The sequence below is a fragment of the Saccostrea echinata genome, unplaced genomic scaffold, assembly GCF_033153115.1.
Source record: "Saccostrea echinata isolate AGI-Se365-2 ecotype Australia unplaced genomic scaffold, CSIRO_AGI_Sech_v1 ptg000015l, whole genome shotgun sequence".
Classification (NCBI taxonomy): domain Eukaryota; kingdom Metazoa; phylum Mollusca; class Bivalvia; order Ostreida; family Ostreidae; genus Saccostrea; species Saccostrea echinata.
The window spans coordinates 563,504-575,167 of record NW_026889764.1 but is presented as its reverse complement, the minus strand read 5'-3'; the positions used below and the strand labels follow the sequence as shown (position 1 = coordinate 575,167).

Sequence of the window (11,664 nt, the reverse complement as noted above, 5' to 3'; positions counted from 1 at the left end):
TATACGGTCTCATCCGAAGAACAGGATTCCACGTTTCACAGTGGGATTCAAACTTCTGACGTAAGGATCAACTCCCTATTCCATGGCACTCTAACCACTGCGCCACGCAGGCGACATAGGAGCAATGTTACAGAACAACAAACTGTTCGCATTTATCCACGTTTTCATACTCCATTCGTCGCCTGCGTGGCGCAGTGGTTAGAGCGTTTGCTGTAGAGTCGTGAAGTAAGAAGAAGACTCTAAGAACTTGTATTTATTACATTGTAAATAATGTACATATCTTTTTATTATTCATAGGAAGTTCAAACTTTTCAATTGCCAATAAGATATATATGCACATTTTGTGTAACTATTGATATCATGCTAAAACAATTAACTTTCGGGGCAATTTACTCCCTCCCCAAAACTGAAACTAAACTTCATAGGACATTTAAAGATTATGTACATCTGGTACCTTAAATTATGACAAAAAATCAAATGCATTGACAAACTTGTAAAATAAAGTTGGACAATATGTACATTTTGCTCTGTTAAAAGTATGTTGCCTGTCTTCTATTCCTATCACTTTTGGTACAATGGATTTGTTATGGTCAGTTCAATGCTAGACTATCTCAAATTATGTTTCATAAACACAGTCAGAAGAGAGAGAGAGAGAGAGAGAGAGAGAGAGTACTTCTCAAAACAATGCATTGTTTAATTGTTACATAACCTTAGAGGCATTGTGTGTTTTGATGACACTCTATTCAAAAGGTGGCAATTTTCACGTTACAGTGTACAGTAATTAGTGTAACCTCATACCGGAAATAATTTTTAAAGGATATTTGACACAAAAAATCTTTAAAATATTCTTTGAAATTAAATCGGATCTGAAATAAATATGAAAATTTAAATGTGTGGTAATTGCACTTTCATCAGAATAAAAAGTATATTTAAATAGATACTGAGAGTTTATTTAAATAAGTTAACTTTTTTCATCCATTGCTATTATTTAAAAAAAAAATATTAAAAAAATAATTAACATTTTTTTTAAAAGAGGTATATACAAAATAATGCTTTGTAATGCTATGTAATGCCAGCAATACTATGAGTTTGAGAAAGTATTGCATTTCATTACCATTACATGGAATGTAAATTATTTGGCATTACACATTACTAGCATTACTTCGAGTTCAAGTAATGCATTGCAATGCATTAACGCTACATTTAACATTACCCTAAGCCTGATGTTGGTACCATATATTAAAAAAATTATGTACCTGTAAATCTATTGATGATTTTTTTTACCATAGGTGCAAATTGAAAAAAAAATAGTTGAAAGACTTACATATTCAAGAAACAGATTTTAACCTACAACCTTTGAATGGGTAAACCAAGACCACGTGTCCTGATTTTATATCATAATAACATTTGTAGTGGTGATAAGGTAGAATCCCTGATTAGTTATATGACAAAATATGATGTTATAGGATACTGAAAAGTGAAAGTTTTGAATTAAGTTACTGCATGTATGTTATCGTAAACAATACAGTCGCAAAATCTACATTTTCGAAATATATGTAAAAAAAAAGAAAGAAAAAAAGTAATTTGCTTTCAGCAATGAAGGATATCTCTTGCAGTCTATCAGTAATATTTACCTCAAAACAGTAGCAGCTTCAGAGCAAAGAAAACGTTACTCTTTATATAAACAATTTGCCCCTGTATTATTTTCGCCTTCTTGTTCCTAATAGTCAGTGACCGAATTGAAAAGTGGGTTATTCAACAAAGTTATAGTATAGTTAGCTATGTCCCTTTTAAAACAAGTACCTCGGTGAAATTTAAACGGGGCGAAATCGTTTTAAGTGTTACAGAGGGTAAATAACAAAGGGCGAAAATAACCCCGTGTTTTAAATTTTGCTATCTCGTTCTCTTCTTCATCGCTGATTCTTTGTGTATGTTATTTAGGAAAAATCATTCTGCGATTATTGAACCAAAAATATTTAAATATTGTACTTTTAAAGTATTTAAACTTTCTACTCGATAGGGATACGCAAAATCAACGTTATGAGGCGTGAAACAGAAGTAATGGAAAGTTACTAACCATCAAAGTTTTAAGGTTCATGGATGCAAGCTTATATTGGATCTAAAAGAAATTTTATCATATCACATAATGGATGTTTTTTGCTGGTGTTAGAGGTATGTGAAAATTCTTCCATAATTCTTAATTTAAACAAAATACATATTGTGGACAATCATTTTTTCTAAAATTATCATTAGCATGCAATCAATTACTTGCTTTTAAAATCAGTAAACGATTTTAACTGGAAATCAAGTCTTAGCAAATTCCTAAAAGGAGACATCAGACATTTCTGCAAACAAGAGCCTGCTGTCATAAGGTTTTAATTAGATTGTTTTGAAAACCACAGTAAGAAACAAATGATGAGTGAAGAATCAAAAAGTAATGCCAAAAAAAAAAAAAAAAATAATTATTTTATTTGCCCGTATTTTCCCCATTTCTGTTAATCAGTACTGTTATCTTTGGATTTTTTTTCTGAGAGTAAATGACAGTTTTCATATGTTGAAAGTGATAGATCCCACTCCGAAAAAAAAATTCATTAGTCTATAGAGAGTCCTTAAAGCCAAAAAAGGTTCCGACTTTGCAAATTTTAAACACATTAGAAACAATTTCAACAGTATAATAAAAAAGGCGAAAATTACAACACACCTCACAGATATGTTTCAACTTTATTTGAAATTATGTTTTCAAAACCAAAGTTGCCTCTGATAAATCATATTACAATATACATCAGAAACTGATGTAAATACTTAAGGACAGATTATGCAAAGACCATTTTGTCAAAAATATTGAAAATAAAAACTTAAGTCATGTTCAAAGGAGTAAAACAAATAACTTTAACCGAGTAGATTTTCATTTTTGATTCAAAGTTTTACAATAACTGGATTGAAGGTGACGAAAATGTGTTTAGATTGATTAGGATGGTTGCAGAAAGGTTGAATTTTGAACATCATGGAAAGTTTTCTTAATATTTTAGAAATTTATTATATGCACCAAGATAGGTCCAAAAATATATACCAATCCAGGTATCCATTTTTTGTTTGTATCATCTGTCCTTAATACCTATTTTACTTCTGTTTCATCTTGATAACAGGCTGGTAGAAAAAAATGTGTACACAAACATTTGTTTACCTTATATGGCTATTGTTATCATTGTGCACGGCCGAGCTTACCACGAACAATTGTCCAATTAGTGACTGAATAGAGGAGTATGTTGGCCTGCTACATGTTTACATTGTACTTCTAAAAGGTGGTTCAGGTCAATCTACGATGCGATATTTAATTGACTGGAAAAAAAAAAGAAAACATTTGTTTTTGTTTTGTTGTTGCTTTTTGTTGTTGTTGTTGTTGTTGTTGTTGTGTGTGTGTGTGTTTTGGTTGTTGTTGATTTTTTTTTAATGCAAGGATTAGAAATTATGAAACATGTCCCCGGTCGTGCTCTAAATAAGAAAGATAGGAAAATGAAGGACATGACTTTCACCTAATAACTTGATATTGGTGTATGTAATTAGTTGTCACTAATTGTTGACTGGAAATTCAAAGATATACAATATACATAATAAAAGGTAGTCTGTGTCAAGTTCAGAATATTTTCTAATTTATTTAAAGAACACCAGCGCTTTATCGATACGGAGAACGAGCAGTATCTCTTTGGCATTTAAATGGCCAATAAAGGATTTTTTTACATTACAATACGCGGGAAAACGTGTGTTTTGTCTTTGGATAGGGAATCCACCTGACATTTGTATTCACCGAAAGGCAGACGCAAATCGCAGTATAGCTTTGAGAAAGTTAATTTAACAATTGTTTGTAAATATGAACATGGAAATAATAGATAATGATAGACATACTGTATTTCATCTATGAAATGCATGAACAAACGGTCATGGTTCTTTTTTTTTTTTTTGATTGCTATGGATTTGGTCTTTTCCAAGGTAAAATTCCTGCAGTATTCATAGTAACCCGTTATGCAATTCAATTCATCCAGCTGATTTGTAGGTTTTAAGTCACGTTGATACCTCATTTAGCATGAAAATGTAGTCTGCCGCCAGAAAATATAGTTCCCATGAAAGCATGTTTGTCAAAAGAGAAATTTTAATACATAACTGCAGAAAAAAATGCCAAAAGGAATACTTATTAATGAAGTTGAATGAATTTTAGACATATTGAAGTGCATTTCCATTGAGATTATGCAAATACTGAAACGTAACATAACTTTTCTGCTTAAGATGTTTAAATGTGCTAGTCACTTCTTAGCTATACTTCCGTGAATAATTTACCTTATTCATTAACAGTCTTGCTGTAGTCTCACGAAATCTCGCCAGAGCTTCTGTGAACTCCTCGGGTATTATAATTTGCAGAACATCGAAAAATAAAAAGGTTCCGAACACATGTTTAGGGGTGTATAGACCAATTTCATTGTTAAGGTGTGTTGGAAAAATTATGGAACGAGTCGTATTCAGGTATATTTAAGGAATTTTTTTTAAAGTTTTGTGTGAATTATTGGTGCATAAATCACACAGGCTTGTCACGTAGGCATATTTTAAGGAGCGCGCTATTTTAGATACACATGCTTTATTATAGAGGTTAGAATCATTGAGTTGCAAAGAACAGATGAATTTTCTCTATTGTTCAAAATTGTATCAATCATTCTGTTAGATTTAGCCGTTTATGTTAATATTTATTAATGACACGCTTAAAATACATTTATGTATAAAATGCATTGATCTGAAAACATTTATTTAGTATATTTCATATTATGTAATTAACTGTAGCTAAACTTTTAATAAAATTGTAGGGAAAAGGTGTTATAAATTTTAAAAATCTGTTCTCAATCCATTTTTATTTATAATAACAATAAAATGCATGTATTTTCATATCACATCAATTTCATTTTCTTGCCCTAATAAGGTCTGGGCAGTACTAATGTTATGATCCAAATACTGTAAACGTATTACATTTGGCTGTGTATTCTTTTTAATATTTCAAAATTTTAAAATAAATAAAATAAATAAATAATAATAATAATAATAAAAAATAACATAAAAACTCCAAAACGAGATGTTCCATGTAAGATCCCACAAGAATCACTTTATATCATTTTGAGAAAATGTGACTCGCATTATTTCAATTTAACATTGGAACTTTAATAGACACATTCCAAAAGTTTCTTAGAAGGGTAGTACGGCTCAGATTGTAATTATCATTCAAATAATAGAGGGAAGTCCCTTATAATAAAAGTGAAAAAGACAAATAGAATAGTTAAAGGCTTTTGTTGGAAATGGAAGACACTAAATACCGTGACGATTCTTAAGATGACAGCAAGGTCATTTCCGACCACCTAGTGTATATGTTCATTACAATAGAAAAGAGAGAAAACATTATGACATGAAGTGACATTATTCATCAAAGCAAAATGAAGCCTTATCATCAACATTCTTTATGCTTGTTATTTTCCATTCTGAAAACCTTTGTGTTCAATTGAATAACAGTGGTGCATAAATGGCTGTGCCAGTCAGGCGTATTGCACAATTTTAAAGAAAAATGCATTTATTTCTCATATGCAATAAAGATTTATCAAGTCAATGTATTTTGAAATAATTTATTCTCTTTTTGGCGATGTTCTCACGATCAATATATCCCCCTTTTTATTTTAGTGAAATACAAATACGCACACGTCACGTCCAGGTGATCATGAAGAATTACCATCAGAGGAAATCTCAGATATATTCTCCTGATTGTGCAAGTTATGCAAAGAAAAGAGCAACATTTTAATACAGATGCTTAGAAAGAAAACACGTACGTAGCTGCTCTCATACTAGACAAGTGATTGTCATCAAAACAATACGTGCTACGCCTAATACTGTGTACTACATATATGCCAGGTTCTTAAATATACCAGATAATTCGCTATAAAACAAGCTGGTAATTAAGGTCTTCTGTCTTCTATGGAAGACCTTCTTGTTATTCTTAAGTTTCTTTTTCACTTTTATTTTTATTGAGATCTTCCGTCTTCAGCGGAAGACCTTTTTATTATTCTTAGGTTTCTTTTCCACTATATTTATTATTATTGTTTTTTGTTCTTACCGATTTCGTGCACGCGATTTCTCGGAAACGGCTTGCTCGATTTTCATGAAACTTTCAGGTCTGATAGAACGTCAGAAAATCTAGATATATATATATTTTTTTATTTTGATGACGTCACTTTCGGTTTGGACATTTCCGCGATTAAGTGATTTTCGGAGGGTCACTTTGTCCGAGCTTTTTCTCGAAAAACCACTAAATACAGAAGCATAATTTCAGTGACGATAAAGCTACATACATGTATGTAGAAGTGAATTTTGTATTTCATTAGCACCGGAAGTACGAAACGCCGATACTCGCTATGGACCTAAAAAAGTCATATCGAGAATTTCAGAATTTCTATCAATTTTTTTTTCAGTATCTCTTTACCTGTAAATGTTTTGTAAAACATATAGAACAAAATTAGTGCAAAATTACAAGATCTTTCCATCGATATCATAGAAAAGGGGCTGGCCCCTAAAATAAGGGGTCTAAAGGGGCCGAAATATTTTTCTTGATATCTCAAAAAGTATTGAGAATTTGTAATATATCAAAGAAGCATGTTGTTCAAAATGACAAGTAACAGCTAGTGGGGCCGTCAAAAGACGTCGAATGACGTTACTTCCAGCCAAACAGGAAGTAGTCAAAAAATGCTTATTTTCACAGATATTGGCATGGAATTGAATTAATAATATTACAGAGGATGTCCACCCGTATTTTCCAATAAGTATCGTCACTTTCGTTTACTTCCGGTTAAGCCGAGTTTTCAAACTCAAAAGTCCACTCAACAAATACACCAATACAAATAAGGAGCAGATCAACCACGGACCTCTAAAACATCAAGATGTGATCAGGTGCCATGAAGGAGTGAGCTTCCCCTGCCGACAGGTCGGGATCGGGAAAACGAAAAAATCTGTAAACAATTCAGTGTGTTTGTTTGTTTATTGTTTAACGCCCCTCTTGAGAATTTTTTACTCATATTACTTATTTTTGCAGATATTGACAGAAAATTAAGGTATTCCATCCCCAATAGCCTCAGACTAAATGAATCTGAATACATAACAGATGTGTAAGGGTGGAATATCCAGTATATTTAGACAAAATTCCCATTTATTACTATCAGCAAGTAAGAATGGAACGTGTCCTAATTTGTGACCTTGACCTTTGTTGACGAGTTATTCCCTCTTTTTCTTAAATGATAAAAATCAATTTAAAAAAAAAAAAATTATACGGTAAAAAAAAAGTTTTCAATTGTCATTCTATTTTTAACGATTTAATGCATCTTTCCTCCGCAGTATTTTACGATATTCTTATTATTTGATTTTTTTATTTTAAAAATAAATTGCTTTTCTCCATACAGACTTCAATGCAATTTCTGTTAATTAATTACTGCTTAGATAATTACAATTTTGAAACTTTCTCTTGGTAAATCCTTTTCTACTGTAAAATACTGTAAAATGTGAAATAATATCAGAGTATTATATACGTGATGGATATTTAAGGATAGAGAATTAGGTCCTATTAGGGATGGAAAACCTTAAATGACTAACATGACTAAACCTCATTTTCTGTGGGTTGGCGTCACTTCTCACGTATTGTCAATTAACAATGGCTATTTTCATATTTATGTCGATTCGATATATCCTGGTGAACTTGAGATAAAAGATACCACAGAGTCTGACACATATGTTTCATATTTGGATATTTTACTTGAAAAAGACATTAATGGTAATCTAACAACCAAGCTTTATGATAGACGTGATGACTTTAACTTTTCAATCGTCAACTTCCCTTACTTATGCAGCAATATACCTTCATCACCTGAATACGGGGTATATATCTCTCAGTTGATTCGATACGCAAGAGCATGCTCTACGTATGTACAATTTCTAAAACGAGGTAAATTATTGACAAATAAGTTGATGATATCAGCTGTCTCGTTTAAAGTCATCATTTCGTAAGTTCTCTGGTCGATACAATGACCTTGTCAGCAAATACAATTTATCATTGAGTCAAATGCTGACTGACGTTTTTCATACTAATTGTTAGGCCATTATTTACACACTGAATTGCCGACGAATTTTTCCGTTATTTCCCGATCATGACAAGGAGCACACTGCGGGTGTGACCGGTCGGCAGGGGATGCTCACTCCTCCATGGCACTTGATCCCACCTCTGATGTTTGGAGGTCCGTGTTTGCTCTGCTCCTATTTTGTATTGTATAATGGACTTTTGAGCTTGAATACTGTTCGTTATCTCCATATATTTCATTCTCATCAATCCAGAAGTAGTTATGAATTGCTTAATATCACGTATATCATCGTAGATTGCAATTAGTACATATATATATATATATATATATATATATATATATATATATATATATATATATATATATATATATATATATATATATATATATAAACAGATCAACATCATTTTTGGTCTAGTGGCCTTCTTCATGATGAATGGCTTACCCTCCATTATTTTTTTTTTTACAGGCAGTGATACTTAAAACCTACCCGTTGCTTTACAACGAGCTTTGCTCTACGTATTATTGTTTTTTTCTTACCGATTTTGTGCACGCGATTTCTCGAAATTGGGTCGATGGATTTCCGTGAAACTTTCAGAACTTATGTATCATCACTTGAACCTTATGCATTTTGATATTCTGTTTTGATTATGTCACTTCCGGTTCGGAGATATTGTCGATTTAATGATTTTTGAAGGGTCGGGTTGTCCTGAAATTTTCTTATGAATGGTTCTAGATAGAATCATGAAACTTTTAGGTATGATATACCTATGTCTGCAGATATGCGTAATGTATTTCATTTTTACCGGAAATGCCGCACGTCGGCGCTCGCTATGGTCCGAAAAAAGGAATATCGAAAATTTCAACGCTTTTTCTACAATAGCTTTTCACCTGTAATTAATTTGTTAAAACGTGTGGAACATAATATATATATATATATATATATATATATATATATATATATATATATATATATATATATATATATATATATATATATATATATATATATATATATATATATATATATATATATATATAAAACTACAAGACCTTTCATCCACTATCAACAAAAAGGGGCTGTCCCCTAAAAAAAAAGGATCTAGAGGGACCGAAAGTTTTTTTTTCTCAGTTTATCAAAAACGCGCGAAGATTTGTCAGACATATTGAAGCAAAATTGTTCAAAATAACTAGGTGCAGCTGGTGGGATCATCAAAAGTCGTCTAATGACGTCCTTTCCGGTAAAACAGGAAGTAGTCAAAAATGCATATTATTTAAGTTTGTACACGTTCATGTGTCTTTTGAGTCATCGGAAGCGTCCAAACTCATTTTAGGCCGATCGATGTCACTTCCGGTTAAACCGTAAATAGTCAGAAAAGGCTTATTTTTGTAGGTATTGGCAGATAATTGAATGATTAAAGTCATTGGAGATGTCCGATATATATATATATATATATATATATATATATATATATATATATATATATATATATATATATATATATATATATATACATATATATATATATATATATATATATATATATATATATATATATATATATATATATATATATATATATATATATCGAACGTCTCCATATCGGACGTCTCCAATATATATATGATTTTATTGTCTTCATTATGTGTTTTGAATAATTTTTAAATGTCTTTGATAAATATCATATTTTAAATATTAAATAAAACTATGTGCATTTATACAAATCAAGTCATACTCCTGTTAATCTGAATATTAAATCTCGGGGAAAAGAACAAACTTGATTTATGCTATGGATTTGCTACCCGAATTTCACACCTTCACAAAAGTATCCCGTTGGATATCGAGTACTTTGAAGTAAAAGAGAATACTTTGTTAACCAAATAGTGTGTTAGCATGAACAAATATCACGATTTTATTTATGAACTTGTGTACATGAAATTTGAACATTACTGGTCAAAGCAATTTCATTTGAACGATAAGTTTCAGTTAAATTTATGAGCGCCGTTCAAAAATTACGCGGACTCTGCTATGGTTTACTCTTACGGACGTTAAATAGTAATGAAATTTCATAGAAACACATTTCTTAAACATTCCAATAAATTGTTGGCAAAAGTTTTGGATTTTTATAAAGAACTAAGTACGTTACGTATTATTCGAAGGCCCACAATTTTTCGTATTTTGATATACAAGTTTGCAAAAATATAACTACTATGTACATGTAGAAGAAGATTGGTAGTTTTGATATATGCAGAACAAAATTTCGCAAGTACGTTGATTAGAGGTATTCACAGGATTTAAACATCCGTTCTTTCCGGAAATTGCTATTTTTTTCCACTATTTTTACAACAAATTCCCAAAATTGAAGTAGTGCACACCCCTCGAGCAAAATAAAACATATATATTTGAAAATAATTTGATAAAAGACAAGCAAAAGTAATGGTAAGAATTTGCTCGAGGAATGTGCAGTATGTTAATTTGGACATTTCATGACTATTTCCGGTGGCGGATACCAAGTTAGTCGAGAGGCGAGTTCTTATCTAGGAGCAATAATAATGGTGTATTTCGTGTAATAATGTAAAAGAAATAATTTTATCATTGATTGACCATATTTATATTGTTCATACAAATATATTTGTCATGAAAGTAGCATAAAAACTAAAAAAATGTTTTATAGAAATGACAAATTACGATATTTTTTTAAACAACTAAGCCTTACACTTGCTAAATGTTGCCAGCAAGAAGGGAAGAGATCAATTTAATATACTAAAGCAATAAAATAAAAATGTTCAGCTGACAAATGAAATCACTAAAAGTATTATTGCAGAAAAGAAAATGCTTAAATCCTAGCCTTTATTTCATCTTGCTACTGAAACGGCCTAGTTTTTTTGGAAAGGGGGGGGGGGATAAAATCCCAATCTTTTGGATGCTGTTGGTCAGGACTGATCAGATTAATTAATATTCTGAAGTCTTGTATTTTCAGTCATTTATACAAGTGCACGGTTGATGTTTCAATATATTTTTAGATTTTATAATACACGCACAATATAAGCGTGTTGCATCTGCATCTGTATATTGTAGACATTGCCGTTAATATTATGCAAAGCAATATAAAAAACAAAGGCTCATATTTCACCTAGTAAAAGAGCCACAGCGCATTTGATAGGCATTTTCGCCTACTCTACTGGTGATTCCTTAAATTCATTGTTTAACCAAAATTTTGTCATACAATCTTAGTTTATACATGCGTAAAACCATACCACACATTAATGATATTTCAATATTAATAGTTTCCTCATATGATAAATATGAAAATTATCCAGTTTGTATGGAGTATATAGTAAATATTGAGGTATCCACCTAAAGATGACAAACTGTTGTCAAAGACCACCCTTAACCAGAAAAAAAAAAAAAAAAAAAAAAAAAAAAAAAAAAAAAAAACACTTTTGAAAGATTTTATTCGGATATCACTGCACTTTTAATTTTGGTTAAAGGTGGTCTTCATATTGAAAATGATGA

At 31.0% G+C, this 11,664-nt stretch overlaps 1 long non-coding RNA gene across 1 annotated transcript in view; it reads left to right on the top strand.

Moving 5' to 3' along the window:
- Positions 1-2,072: 2,072 nt before the first annotated feature.
- The window catches only part of LOC133187687 (uncharacterized), a 75,219-nt gene continuing 65,627 nt past the window's right edge, over positions 2,073-11,664 (top strand). Inside the window, exons 1-2 of the long non-coding RNA XR_009721229.1 lie at positions 2,073-2,172; positions 5,710-5,851. This is a non-coding gene — a long non-coding RNA (uncharacterized LOC133187687). The remainder of the gene's footprint in view (positions 2,173-5,709; positions 5,852-11,664) is intronic.